This window comes from Cervus elaphus, chromosome 31 (assembly GCF_910594005.1).
Source record: "Cervus elaphus chromosome 31, mCerEla1.1, whole genome shotgun sequence".
Taxonomy (NCBI): Eukaryota; Metazoa; Chordata; class Mammalia; order Artiodactyla; family Cervidae; genus Cervus; species Cervus elaphus.
This window is the reverse complement of record NC_057845.1, coordinates 40,615,300-40,631,751: the sequence shown is the minus strand read 5'-3', so window position 1 is coordinate 40,631,751 and position 16,452 is coordinate 40,615,300. Positions and strand designations below refer to the sequence as shown.

General features: G+C 34.8%; 1 protein-coding gene across 1 annotated transcript in view; it reads right to left on the bottom strand.

The window, feature by feature from the left end:
• EPHA6 (EPH receptor A6) overlaps positions 1 to 16,452 on the bottom strand; it is a 924,354-nt gene that overhangs the window by 506,968 nt on the left and 400,934 nt on the right. The window lies entirely within an intron of this gene.

Sequence of the window (16,452 nt, the reverse complement as noted above, 5' to 3'; positions counted from 1 at the left end):
AGAGATTTGATTGAGTTCATACCTGAATGGTCTAGTGGTTTTCTCCACTTTCTTCAATTTCAGTCTGAATTTGGCAATAAGGAGTTCATGATCTGAGCCACAGTCAGCTCCCGGTCTTGTTTTTGCTGACTGTATAGAGCTTCTTCATTTGGCTGCAAAGAATATAATCAATCTGATTTCGGTGTCGACCATCTGGTGATGTCCATGTGTAGTCTTCTCTTCTGTTGTTGGAAGAGGGTGTTTGCTATGACCAGTGCATTCTCTTGGCAGAACTCTGTTAGCCTTTGCCCTGCTTCATGCTGTACTCCAAGGCAAAATCTGCCTGTTACTCCAGGTGTTTCTTGACTTCCTACTTTTGCATTCTAGTCTGTTTGGTATTATGGATCTGCAGATATTATTTGGTATGATGGATCTCCAAAAAAAACTACTTTTGCATGTTCATATTATTCAATGCAATTACTGAATGCTCATCATGTTATCCAATGTAGTAGATTATTTTGCAGATGAAGAATCTGAGGTCCAGAAAGATTAAATATCTTGCCTGAATTTATACAGCTGGATAGTAGCAGTTTAGGGTCTAGACCACAGAGTTGGCCAGATTCTTACCAGCTGTTTCCTGTCTCTGTATATGACTAAACTATGGACATTTAAAGAGAATTTAAAAAATGACATGATGAGCTATAAATTCAAGAGAATGCACATGGTAAATAACAGGATAAAGTATGTACTCAGGATATGAAATTTCAGTCCCTGGAGATCCATAATACCAAACAGACTATAATCTCTTCTGTATATTTTCAGTACATTCTTGTTTAGGTTGACACAACTGAACATCACGCCTTCTGTAGGTTTGTTCCAGAATGATGAGCCTATGAACAAAATGCTTATTGTTGATATCCTAAGTGAGCACTTTATGATTAAGGGGCAAAAGGATCAGGGTATTAAATCTTTAATAGGTTCACTTTATGTATGGTAGAAATATTTGTGTATGTGTATTTTTGTACACCCATACACTTAATTTACCTATTTCTTTAGTAAATATTTAATGTATAGATTTTATGTGAAATGTACAATGTTGCAACTTGGAATATATTTATGGAAAAACCAATAGAAAAAATTTACATGCAATGGAAATGCAGATCATGGTAACTATGGTAACAGGGTAAATATAAGGAGCTATAATAGGTTAATCAAGGCCAGATCATGGAGGAGCTTAAAAGTCACTTTAGAGAACTAAACAACCATAGACCCACCCCACAGAGAGAAACAGTGCCAACATTAGAAAATTTTGCTATTCATTCTCTTATGATGACATGTGTACATTAGTTATTTACATACTTGGATGATGATGTATATAGAGTTTCAGGGTCTACAGTCCTTACAATACTGTCAGCATTATTCTCATTAATGAAACTTAATATTCTGCCTTATAGACATAATACATTTGTTGACTATTTATACTTGGTAATTTAGGACATTTACACATTTCATTATTATATTTAATGCATGATTATACACACATATACTATTTCTGTATGTTTTACCTTTCTTAAGATACTAATATCAGTCAGTTCAGTTGCTCAGTTGTGTCCAACTCTTCGCGACCCCATGAACCACAGCACACCAGGCCTCCTTGTCCATCACCAACTCCCAGAGTCTACTCAGACTCATGTCCATTAAATCAGTGATGCCATCCCACCATATCATCCTCTGTCATCCCCTCTCCTCCCACCTTCAATCTTTCCCAGCAGCAGAGTCTTTCAAATGAGTCAGTTCTTCGCATCAAATGGCCAAAGTATTGGAGTTTCAGCTTCCACATCAGATATTAATATACCTAGTGTATTTAAAGGACACAGTAATTTTAAGGTACTGGAAACACACTGCTATATAATTTTGTAGTTTTCCTGTAGTGATATGGAGTTCTTATCAAATTATATTCTAAGCTGACATAATTATTACCATTTACCAAAGAAAACCTCAGAAAAAAAAAAGTCCAACTTAATTACAAGAAAATTACCTATCATTGCTTTAATTTTCATTTGTCTGAAATTTAGCAAGAATTAAGTTCTTTCTTTTTTCAGCAGTGCCCCATTGCATGTGGGATCATAGTTCCCTAGCCAGGGATCAAACTTGCCCGCCTGCAATGAAAGATAGGGGAGTCTTGCACATTGGACTGTCAGGGAAAATCCAAGATTGAAATTCTTTTTTAATGAATATTAGCCAATGGTATCTCTTCTAAGTAAGGACTGACAGCTCATCCTTTGCCTGTTTTCAGTTCAGTTTAGTCACTCGGTCATGTCCGACTCTTTGTGATCCCATTGACTGCAGCACGCCAGGCTTCCCTATCCATCACCAACTCCTGGAGCCTACTCAAACTCATGTCCATCGTGTCGATGATGCCATTCAACCATCTCATCCTCTGTTGTCCCCTTCTCCTCCCAGCTTCAATCTTTCCCAAGGTCTTTTCCAATGAGTTGGTTCTTCACATCAGGTGGCCAAAGTGCATTTTACCATGTTCTGTTCTTCACACAGGCTTCCCTGGTGGCTCAGACAATAAAGTATCTGCCTGCAATGTAAGAGACCTGGGTTTGATCCCTGGATCAGGAAGATCCCCTGGAGAACTTGCTACTCACTCCAGTATTCTTCCCTAGAAAAGTTCATGGACAGAGGAGACTGGTGGGCTACAGGCCATAGGGTCACAAAGAGCTGAACATGACTGAGTGACTGACAAATATTTTACCATTTTAATTCTTCACATGTATCTTACCCAGCTTGCTACTATTTTTCATTTTATTTATAAAGACTTTGATATATGAAATTTCTATTAAACTCATCTGTCATTTGCTTTGTAATTTACTTTTATACACTTCTCTATTTATTTATCTATACTTATTTTTTCTTAAGATGTTATGCTTGTATTTACCTGGTTAATGACTTGAGATTTATTTCAGGGTATTTTCTTAGTTGAAAATTAACTTTAAATATTTTAAATAATAATTTTCCCTCAAAACATTTATTCAGTGATTTATAATTTTCCTATTGATCTTAGATGTGTTCTTTATCCTAAATTAAATCCCTCTGTATATTAAGAACTTTTATTCAAGGAGCTTTTGTTCCTTTAACCAGAAACTGTTTCTATCTTCTCCATGGAAATATAAATTAATTCCTAAAATATGAGCTAATTAGTCATTTGTTGATTTTGATTAAATATACTTCTGTTTTAAGGAGTATCCCTGAATGAGAATCATTTTAAAGAAAAAGCCATATACAAATGGAACAGCATGACATTTTTCATTTATATAAAACCTTCATTATCTAGCAACAGATATTTTTGATATATAAGTACAACGTGGTGACCTATAGATAGTATTATGAAAACTTGATACCACACAATCTAAGAAAAATTTTTACAGAGGAAATTAAGGAAAATTTCAGTGATGAAATTAAATCACAAGAAAAGTAATTAGTTCTTGAAAATGAAAATATGAAAATAAAGGATTTTATGCAAGATCCAACTCAGAAATATAACCTGTATGCCATGTTTATGTGCTAAGTTTATAGAATGTGAGTTTTTGCTTGGTTTCTTTAAATTCCAAACATATGTAGTCTTCCTAGTTTTCAAATAATTAAGTAAAAATGATTTTTGTGTCTTTTGACCTTAAAATTAGTTATAAGTTAATATCCAAAAATACACAAACAGCTCACATAAATCAACATCAAAATATAAACAAATAAACAACTTGATTAAAAAAATGAGCAGAAGACTTGAATAGACAGATTCCATAATAGGATACGCAGATTACTAATGGGCACATGAAAAGATGCTCAATGTCACAAATCATCAGGGTATTGAAAATTAAAACCAGAATGAGCTATCATCTCATACCTGTCAATCACTATCATCGAAAAGAACACAAATACAAAATGTCGGTGATGATACGGAGAAAACGGAACACTTATACGCTGCTAGGGGGAATGTAAATAGGTGCAGCCACTGTAGAAAACAACATGGAGGTTTCTCAAAAAAGTAAAAATAGATCTACCATATGACCCAGCGATTCCAATCACAGGTAAAAAGAAACAGAAACACTAAATTGGAAATTTACATGCATCCCAATGTTCAGAACAGAGCTATTTATAGCTGCCAAGGTATAGAGGCAACCTAAACAAAATTTTGCCATTTGCAAAAGCATGGATGGACTTGGAGGATATTACGGTAACAGAAATGTCAGACAAAGATAAACACAAAGATAAATACGATGAAGTATCTGCCTGCAATGTAAGAGACCTGGGTTCGATCCCTGGGTCAGGAATATTCTTTGGAGAACTTGCTACCCATTCCAGTATTCTTCCCTAGAAAATTCCATTGACAGAGGAGCCTGGTGAGCTACTGTTCATGGGATCACAAAGAGTTGACATGACTGATTCTACATGATGATACATGTAGAATCTAAAAAATCACGACTAATGAATATAACAAAAAGAAATAGACTAATAGAGAACAAATTAGTGGTTACCAATGGGGAGGAGACTTGTGGGGAGGAGCAATATAAGGGTAGGAGATTAAAAGGTATGAACTGTTATGCATAAAAAAGCTACATGGATAAGCACAGGGGATATACCCAGTATATTTTACCATATAATACCATACCAGTATATTTTACCATAACCATAAATGGAGCATAATAACCTTTAAAATTGTTATCATTATATTATATAAGTTTTGTCAAGAGAACGTAATGGTCATAGCAAACACCCTTTTCCAACAATACAAGAGAAGACTCTAGAGAACTTCCAGATGTTCAAGCTGGTTTTAGAAAAGGCAGAGGAACCAGAGATCAAATTGCCAACATCCGCTGGATCATCCAAAAAGCAAGAGAGTTCCAGAAAAACATCTATTTCTGCTTTGTTGACTATGCCAAAGCCTTTGAATGTGTGTACCACAACAAACTGTGGAAAATTCTAAAGGAGATGGGAATACCAGACCACCTGACCTGCCTCTTGAGAAACCTGTATGCAGGTCAGGAAGCAACAGTTAGAACTGGACATGGAACAACAGACTGGTTCCAAATAGGAGAAGAAGTACATCAAGGCTGTATATTGTCACCCTGCTTATTTAACTTATATGCAGAGTATATCATGAGAAACGCTGGGCTGGAAGAAGCACAGCTGTAATCAAGATTGCTGGGAGAAATATCAATAACCTCAGATATTCAGATGACACTACCCTTATGGCAGAAAGTGAAGAGGAACCTTTTTAGTTTAGCCTCTTGATGAAAGTGAAGGAGGAGAGTGAAAAAGTTGGCTTAAAGCTTAACATTCAGAAAACTAAGATCATGGCATCTGGTCCTATCACTTCATGGGAAATAGATGGGGAAACAGTGGAAACAGTGTCAGACTTTATTTTTTGGGGCTCCAAAATCACTGTAGATGGTGATTGCATCCATGAAATTAAAAGATGCTTACTCCTTGGAAGGAAAGTTGTGACCATCCTGGATAGTATATTTAAAAGCAGAGACATTACTTTGGCAACAAAGGTCCGTCTAGTCAAGGCTATGGTTTTTCCAGTGGTCATGTATGGATGTGAGAGTTGGACCCTAAAGAAAGCTGAGTGCCAAAGAATTGATGCTTTTGAACTGTGGTGCTGGAGAAGACTCTTGAGAGTCCCTTGGACTGCAAGGAGATCCAACCAGTCCATCCTAAAGGAGATCAGTTCTGGGTGTTCATTGGAAGGACTGATGTTGAAGCTAAAACTCCAATACTTTGGCCACCTCATGTCAAGAGTTGACTCATTGGAAAAGACCCTGATGCTGGGAGGGATTGGGGGCAGGAGGAGAAGGGGACGACAGAGGATGAGATGGCTGGATGGCATCACCGACTCGATGGACTTGGGTTTGGGTAAACTCCAGGAGTTGTGATGGACAGGGAGGCCTGGTGTTCTGCGATTCATGGGGTCACAAAAGTCAGACATAGCTGAGCGACTGAACTGAACTGTACATATTAATATATAGCATTGCACATACTATACATATATTATAAAATTACACTGTAATTTTCCCTACAAAATCAAGTTCCTATTAGGGTAACTCTTCCCATACTCTACCTCTGGTGCCTCTGATACCATGACAAGCTACAACGGACTTAAAAGTTACATGAAGGCAAACATAGGACTTCATTCCCATCTCTGAAACTGTGAGCTACCACAAAGGAGGAAAAATAAAACTATGGAAGCTGAAAATAAATTTTAAATTAGTAACAGAAATGAAAATTTGGGACATTTGTAGAGAAGAGCTTAGAGAATGACAGTTCTAGATCATAGTAGAAAAATGATGAGTTTGCCTTAAAAGATCATTGAAACTTTATCTAATTCTTCATATGTAAAGAAAGTGGACATATCAAGGATGTATCATTAAAAAAAGGTCTATCATAATTTAATGCGTTTAGATTACTTCTTGCATTTCACATACCATTATGAATTCCTTTTTTATTGGGAAAATTAGAGTAAAAATTACATTATATAAAATTTTTTAAAATCTTCAATAAATAACTAAGTTGAAGTAATCTAACTAGAATGTTTTACTGATGGTTTCCTATCTCAAAGAGTTATGATGCAGAGCAAGAGACCATCTAGCTCTTGAAGTGCAATTTATCTTTTTGTATTTTCTTCTTAAATCAGCTAATAGGCAGAGGGAAGATTTTAGGCAAAATACATGGGAGACAGGCTTCCCAGGTGATGCCAATGGTAAAGATCTCACATGGCAATGTAGGAGACGTAAGAGATGAGGGTTCAGATCCCTGGATCGGGAAGATCTCCTGGGAGAAGGCATGGCAACCTACTCTAGTATTCTTGCCTGGAGAATCCCATGGACAGGGGAGCCTGGAGGGCTGCAGTCCAGGGGGCCACAAAAGAGTAGGACAGACTGAAGCAACTTAGCATGCATACACTAAGAAGACCATCCTAAAAGAGTCAGTTAAAATATACAAGAAAATTGGAATTATTTCTTAGATATATTTGAAATGGGATAAAAGTGACATTTATTTGTAACATAAAATACATTTATCTATGTGTTATAACATTTATAAGTGCATCTTGATTGAAGACTTGTAGCTGAAGTATACATTCTCTTGAGATTCTTTAAGGCATATGAAAATTGTCACCTTATAAGTATATAATTGAGCTGGCAGCAGTTAGGGTAATAAAATTCAGATGGTAGAAAATATTTTAGGACATAATTTTACATGTCAGTTATCTTTAAATTTAAAAATATAATTAAGTAGCACTTCAAATAGAGTTTAATTGTTCTACTCTTAATACAAGTATCTCACAGTTTGAAAAACAGCTAAATAAAAACTGACCTTGAACATTTTAAATATTCAAAACTGTTCAGCACATTTCTTATAACAACAGAAAGAGGAACCTAGTCCCAATTTCTAGGAATCTAAATACTCAAATCATATCTACAACTGACCAGCATGCTTATCTTGAAGAATAGTAATAAAAAAACTTTAAAATATAAAATTATAAGATAGGACATAAATATCAAGCCTATCAAAATATAATTCAAACTCATAGAAAGTAGCCAATTATTCACTATTTATATAAAGAAGCCTTGAAACAGGAAGTCAAGAGAGGACATCAGTTTGCACAGGATTTACAAAGCAAAGGGTAATCACATCTTAGAGATATAGCGATTCAGCAGAAGAGTAAAGTAAGCTTTTTAAAGACAAAACAAAACGGAATGAAAAGGATATGTGTACCCACATATTATAGATGTATTTATTATCCTTGGAATATTATTTATTTGCTTTAATGAGAGACTCCTTAAGAAATATATAAGGTGGATAAGAATTTGAAAAAAATGAATACGAGTAATTCCATGAGCCAAGCTATAATTATTTTGAAGGAAAAAAGTACTTTTTTGCCTTAGGGTACACTTTAGAAGTGATTCAGTACAACAATATAGATCTATGGAATTTATCTTTAGGTCTATTAGAATTGCAAAATAATAAGAATGCTTTCAGGCAAATTATGGAGCTATCTTTCAACTTTTTTTGTGTGTTTCATCTTTTATAACTAAAAGCTTTGCTTACTGTATGACAGAATAAATATATGGTCAAACATCTAGTCTCTCTTTCATAGAAATAGAAAAACGAAATGTCAACATTTACCACCTATCACATCACTATTTAATCATTTATTACTTTATACATATTTTAAGGACTTGCATGCTAAGTAAAATTTTAGGCACTCAGAATTCAAAAATGTATATTGAATCAGATATATGCTTAATTTATTCTTTCTTTTTTTTTTTTAGCTAAGCTATAAAGAATTTTAAGGAATGAAAGACTGTTGACTGCTCTGTAGCAGACACCTCTCAAACACTCTAACGTGTGCTTGTTTTTCACTCCATGGCACACAGCACAGTACCTGGCACATCATAGTTACTGAGCGCAGTTGTTTTCTGACTAACATATAGAGGTAAATGGGAAAAACAACGACATCACTATTTTGTAAAATGACTTCAGGACAGATTTCAAGAGTCTGCTTGACTTTCTCAGCTGCATGGTTCTATAATCCTGCTTAGAGTATAATGCTTAGCTACTGCCATCTTGAAATTCTTAATAATTTTATCTTTAACCCATATTTTGTAAGCAAAGTCTGATGGGACAAACTGGGAGCTTGATGCCCCGGCTTTCTCATTCATCCCATGCAGGCAGCCAACAGTTTCTGGCAAGGAGGTTTAAAGACCCTTGAGTTCTCCCACTGTGGGTGGGGAAGCCCTGGGGATCTGGAGGTGTCATCAACCTCCCTACAACTGTCCCTGTGCAGAGGGAGGGTGTCTGGACTGGATCGGTGCCTGGGGACACCCTTCCTTCCTCTTTCCAAGGTTTTGAGTCTGTCTTGTATTTGTCTGTTCTGGTCTGCTTGAGATACCCTTGGGGGCTGGAGATACCCCCAGCACCCCCAGTGGGGCAGGACTGTAGGAAAAAAACTGTACTGTACTCTGATGTCACATGAGTTAAATGTTCTTATCTTTCCATTTAAAAGTAGCATTGAGCAATATAAAGATGAATGGTAAAGTTTACGCTAGTAATTTGAAATTTACTTTTTCTTTACTTAGAAGGACAGTAAATGGCAAATAAAAAAGTACCATGACAAGTTGAGAGAGAGAGAGAGAGAAATTGCAGAAGGAAAAAGCTTTGTATTTTAGTACCTTTAATGGCCCTTTTTTTCCTGCTTTTTGAACAAAGGGTCCTGCAGTTTCATTTTTCACTGGGCATCACAAGTTATGTAGCTGGAACTGACTGTTTTAGAATCCAAACCAAATAGAAAAGTGCTGAGGAATACATGGAAGAAAAAAAAAGCTACTTAAACATGTTATATGGAATTTCAGTGTGATTAAAAGGTCAGCAATTAGTTTTTAACCTTTACAAACTATTTATTAAATATAAGACACTTCACATTTTAAATAATTTGTCAGAATAATCTATCAAACTTGAAAGTCTTTTAGTTTCACTTTTACACATTATTTTTAAAAAATATTTATTAACATTTACTTTGAAGTAAAAAGGACTTTTAGAAAATATCCCTTCCCCCAAACGAAAATCTACTTTTTAAAGAGTAACTACATTTGGATCAATAATTCAGTTATCCAAATCAGTCAATCTGTTATGCAGGCAGTTGAGTTAATGGAGTTAAATTGGTGCCCTTTTTAAAACAAAGAATTGCACTGAAAATGAGCAATGTGTGGGATATTTGCTCAACCATAAAGTAGAGCCTTATATCACATGACAGTCATAGATTATGCAAAATGTGATCAGATTGCACTTATCTTCACTGCTAATCAGCTTTATTTTTATAGGATTTAAAATATTTTACTTAAGTTCTATTACTATTTTTTCAATTTATATGGAGAAATGTCATTAAAATTGTTAATTTGGTATTAGTGGTATCAACATAGCAATAAGATCTTATTATTTTATGCTAAAGAAAACATTTAGTCACCTTTCTGAAAAACTGCACAAGTAAGAATTTCTTAGAGAAACTTGATGACTCTAAAAGTCAACCGTTTAAAATCAAGTTTAGGATTAAGCATATTTCTCTAGCAATGTACAATCCCCAAAAAGACCCATTATTGCTATTAAAGGATGGTTTAGTGTTGATAAAAACTTTTTGTTAAAAATTCTAAGAACAGCACCAGAAGGCTTAGTAAGCAAGAAATTCAATATATGCTAATGAATACATGTCTAACAATACTTTCTAGTAACTTTTGAGGCAAATTCCTGGTTACATTTAAGGCTTTGCCCTTTTATTTCACACTGCCTGGAACAGTCTTTTATATTCAGGCCTTCTCCTTCAACTCATGATCTGCTGGATATTACGATATCAAGAGAGGTGTTTTTGGTTTCCCTATGTAAAATGTCCCTCTCCCATCACCTCCAAATCTCTTAGTCTATTTAGTTTTTCTTCATGGGATGTATCATGACTTGACACTAAAATATGTTCTGAACAAAGGGACACTGTTAGCAGTTTGTATTGGTCCTTTATTGCTATATCTTCAGCATACTGAAGAGTTTCTGGCAGATAGTAAATACTCAAGAAATATTTTTGAGTGAATGAAAAAATAAACTAACTGAAACCATCTCCAATTTCTGTTAATGCAGTTAACTGAGATCTATTAGGTTATTAACAACGTAGATTGAGGATGAGAGTGTGTGTTAGTCGCTCAGTTGTGTCCAACTCTTTGTGACCCCATGAACTGTAGCCCACCAGGTTCTCTGTTGATGGAATTTTCCAGGCAAGAATGCTGGAGTGGGTTGCCATTCCCTTCTCCAGAGGATCTACCCTGACCCAGAGATCAAACCCGAGTCTCCTGCATTGCACGCAGACATTTTACCATCTGACCCACTATGGAAGCTCAGAGATTGAGCATAGGCTTAGGCAAATAACACATCATACTCATTCTCAAGGTGCATATATATTGGTCAAACTATGACATATAAAATATGATTATGATCCAGTTAGAGAGGTGCATATGTGTATTATTCACAAATGATTGGAATCAATTCATTTTCTAAACTTGTTGACTGAGAGCTGAGCCACTTACCAACTTCAGGAAACTCATTGCAAAGGTCTAACAGCCTTTTCTATACCATTCATTTTCTCAAAAGATGAATGCCAAAAAGACACTAGACTTGAAAGCAATTGGATGCTTCCCAGGACTAAACACAAAGTTTACAATCACCTGGACTCTGTCAATTTCAATATTTGGCTGGACCATAAAGTTACTTAGTTATGATTAATGAGACTGACATTTCAATTACCTTCCCAGCATAAAATACTCAGTATACTTCTCAGAAGAAGAATACTTTTCTTAAGAAATAGGAAAATTTTATCCGTCAATATAAAGTGTCTATGGCTTTTGAATATGTGATTTTCCTTTGTTCAGGAAATATGAAAAATACAATATGATAGTATTACTCAGCTTAAATTATGGTTATTGCTTTTATTATTTTTTAACTTATGCCACTATCTTATATTCAGTGTACCTTTAGTAAGCATTTATACTTTTATACTGATTTCTTTTGCTTTGAATAAACTTGCACAGAGTTTTGGAGAAGGAAATGGCAACCCACTCCAGTATTCTTGCCTAGAGAATCCCGTGGACAGAGGAGCCTGGTGGGCTGCTGTCCATAGGGTCACACAGAGTCAGACACGACTGAAATGACTTAGCATGCATGCATGCATTGGAGAAGGAAATGGCAACCCACTCCAGTATTCTTGCCTGGAGAATCCCAGGGACAGAGGAGCCTGGTGGGCTGCCATCTATGGGGTCACAGAGAGTCGGACACAACAGAAGCGACTTAGCAGCAGCAGCAGCACAGAGTTTATAAAAAAATATTCACTGTCAAGAATTTTGAAAACATAGTGAGGATTAGGAGGAATATTCAGACATAAATAAATTAAAATACAGATATAAAGATGAATGAATGTTTTCAATGTCCCTAATTACCTACTCTAACAATGTGCAAAAGGTTGCTATTTGAAATAGATTATATTTTCAGGATGCAATGAACTGTAAATCAAATAGATATCTCAAGTTCATAAATATATGGAGACTTATGTTGATTTGAATCTATTTTCAATGTCAGTTCAATTAATTATTCCTGCCTGAGCACATATATGAATCTGCAAACAAAATGTAAGCCTAAAGCAAGACCTATATAGAATAGTCACCCAATGGCAGAGATAGGAGTGTTAAATATACATTTTAAGAAGTCAGATGGTTGGAAAAACTGCTTCTGACAATAACTGCTGTAAAGACCCTTTAGCAAATACCAGCAGAACTGGTTTGTAATTTAGCATGTCTTTCACTTTGAACATGATCCCTTAAGGTTTTTGCACATGTCAGGGTATCTACAAACACAATTTGTTTCAGGCTGACTATACATGATTAACATTTCCCTTTACTGTCTATGACCTGAATAATTGCTTTTACTAAATCACACATCTTTGTTTTTCCATCATGCACTGATGATTAAAGTCAAATGTTTTCTAAGTGTTGCCTTCTTGTTTTGCTTTCTCAATGAACCTCCTTTAAAGACCATTTAAATAGACTATGAAAATAGAAGGCTGCAAATATAGCTTTTAGGGATTGTAGAAGTCAGTTAATTAAGGTTTACTGCTAAGATTTCTAATTATGAGAGTCATAGTCTTAAATCTATAATCTTATTTATCCAACTAGAATCAGTATAATCAAGGAACGTTTCTCCTAACTACAGCTAAAGTAGTTCTAAGTAATTTGGGAATTTTTTTTTTTTTTACATTTCTTTAATTGTAAACAGTAAACAATTAAGTAAAGCTTGTTTAATATGGTTTCCTCAATATTTCTTAAGTATGAGAATATATATATATATATATGTGTATATATATATATAAAATTAACCATGGGCTTCCCTGATGGCTCAGCAGGTGAAGAATCTGCCTGCAATGCAGGAGACATAGAAGATACAGGTTTGATCCCTGGGTTGGGAAGATCCCCTGGAGGAGGAAATGGCAACCCACTCCGGTATTCTTGCCTGGAGAATTCCATGGACAGAGGAGCCTGGCAGGTTACAGTCCATGGGGTAGCACAGAGTTGGACAATGACTAAGAGACTAAGAACAATTAACTACATGAAAGAAAAGGCTATTTGATGCAAATTTCCTCTTTATCCTCATGTTCTACATTGTACGCATAGAGTAGTAAAAACATAATTAATGCAACTGTCTATATTTTTCAGTCTGTTTCATTTTATTTCCTAATTGTACTAACTCAACTCGTGTACAGCATTATTATTCTGTTGATTTTCTTTTACCCAACCTGTGGCCCTGAGGATGTATTAGTAACTTCTGCTAAATGGCTGTTCCCCTAAGTTGTCTTGGCTATTATGTAGACTCAAACCTATTTCTCCAAATCTTAGGTTAAGTGTTCAGTTCCATCCCCAGGTCCTATTGTACTTCTGCAACATAGCAATGTCATCGACCTCCTTGGGTATATTAGCCCTCAGGGCTTAATTCCTCAATTGCTGAATCTTCACTTGGTTCCTTCTACTCAGTATTCTTTCCCTTCTCCGGGCTTCATCTGGCTTATGCACATCCCACTCATCTTTCACAACAGAACTTAACACTCTTTCCTCAGGAAGACCAGACCTTATCCTCCAGACCTGAGGAATACATGCTTTCAGAGAACCTGATGTTCTCCTTGGTGGAATTTATCACAGTACTAATTATGCATTTGTCAAATTATTTATTATCTACCTCCCTGCCAGGACGTAAAATTCATAAGAGCTTTCTCACCACTGTACATATACTGAATAAATTAAAGACTTATGAATAGCTCTATCATTTTTCTATGGTGTGAAAACAATGATGTGTAACTTATGAGTAATGAGACAAAGAATTTACTGTGGTCTCCTCAGTTGAGTAAAATTGTAATGTGCTATCCTGTAACTTTGTGCAGCACCTCTTGAGTTGCTTCAAAGAAAATTTCCAAAGGTACCCAAGTAGAATGATGGGACGTCCCTCCCTCTATTTGCAATAGTACACTGTTGTCTGATCAAGGCTGGCACACAATGATGACAGCTCAAGTTTGGTTGTGGGACTTTCCAGTTTCCATAGGCTCCTTTTTACTCCAACACTAGGATCTGACCCTTTCTGATATGAAGAGTAACTGATACAGGCACAGACTGAATTATTTCATAATGCTACTCTTGACTAGAGTATTTGCATTTTTAAAGATGTGGCTTTCAAACATCAGAATTTCAGACACAAGAAAAGAAGGCCTTCTTTTTGTCTCTTAAAATTATGATATGGATATAGTGGTTCATATAAATAAAACTGGCAATAATATTTTATAAAGTATATATGTGGACCTTGATGTACTTTTCAAACAAAATTTAAATATATTTTGATTTTTCATTAAAACATATCTAAAACAAAGTAGAATTTCATGAATAATAAATGTTTCTCAAAAGTCTTCTCAAAGATACATTTATTGGGAGGATTGTTTAATAATATTTACTATCCTCTTCCAGAAAGTTTAGTTTCAATATATGGATATTACATCTTGTTCCATGACTAATATAATTTCTGTCCTTATAGCAATACAGTTTTAATGAATTCTATCATTTTCAAAGTGAGAAATAGATTTTACCCTGCCTTCTGCTACATTAGAAAAATAGTCCATATGAACTCTCTTCTAATACTAGAACAAAAGACTATTATATGTATGTATAATGTATAAAATTATATAAACATATTTACAAACATATTTGATTTAAAGTGATATATTGTTTTTATTCTCAAACTTAATTATTTATACCTTATAGTTAGAACAGTTGTATTGGGTTATTTTTAATCAGGTAGCAGAAAAAAGGCTTAGAAATAATCTGCTAGTGCAGAGCAAAACAGAAGATCTAAATCTGTTTTATCCTGAAGACACATCTGACAAGATTCTGTTGATACTATGGGAAAGAACAAAAAAAGGAAAACAGGAATTCCATTTTTAACAACCAAAAAGCAAATTCTATGATGTAGAACAATTTATTAAATGAAGGGGAACATTATATAGTAAATATAAAAAAGGTGATTTTACAGTACTATTTGTTTGCTTTATGTATTACATGTATTTCTGAAGAGCATCAGTAAAGTGAACTCATGTATATTAGTTTGAATAGTCAAATCCATTTCAAATATGTTTTTAGAATGCTAAAGTTTTCTTCCTGTATTTTTTTACAGGTTTAGCAGTGTTTTTCTTTTCGCTTCTTATTTTGCAACAATGACAGAGTCATAGAAACTTACCAAAAAATAAAGTGTACAGCAACTTCCCACATATACTTTACCCAACTTCCCCCAATGTTAACTACTTGCATAACTATAGTGCAATATCAAAACCAGGAAATTGACATTTGGAAAATCCACAGGGCTCATGTGTGTGTGTGTGTGTGTGTGTGTGCGTGTGCGTGTGCACATGTATATGCGTTGAGTGTAACTCTTTGCAATTTATCATATATCTAACTTCATGTAACTACCACCATTATCACTGCAAGGCTCACTCTTGATACTCCTTCACAGCCACATGAACCCTGTGGATTTTCCAAATGTCAATGTCCTGGTTTTGATGTCGCACTATAATTATGCCACCTAGTCTGTGGCATTTGTTATAGCAGACTCAGCAAATAAATATAGTGTAAAAGAATAGTTTTATCTGTGTAAATTATTCTCATCTATATGTGTTCACATAAAACAATACTTTTTGCTATAAGATAATCCTTTCCGTAACAACATAATTTATGAATGCTTCTCAAAGGGAGTTTTTAAATCTCAAGTTTTCCTGGTATCATGCTTTGTGAAAAATTACATAATGGGGGGATTAAAGAGAATACATTCTTATAAACAGCATAGGACTCTTCATGCCTGACTACATTGCAGTAAAAATCTATAGTGTTAAAAGGGGCCACTTAGCTGAAAGCAACTGGAGGTTTTAAAAAGACATATCATTTTTTATACAAAACTGCACCTAAACAATAACATTTAGATACATTAATGGATATATTTGCTGTTCCTTTTAAGAGTGAATTATGGTTAGGCATGTTGGCTGCACTGTTTTTATTATATAGATATGAATTATAATTAGTATAAATCCTTACTATTTGCTTATTTGACATGGAAAAGAGAGGACTGCATAAGTTGGGCAGCTGAATTTTAATTCATTTAGTAACGTTTTTCTTATGTCTGATGTTTGTTGATAAATAATATGAACTTGCTTATTAAGCTATACCAGCACAGGATTATATGAAAAACATAATGCATAGCCATTAAAGAGAAGGACTGTATCTAATTGACTATACTAGTAAGAAGTAATATCAAAAATACCTTTCTGCACCTTGGGAAACAGTAAGAACAACAATC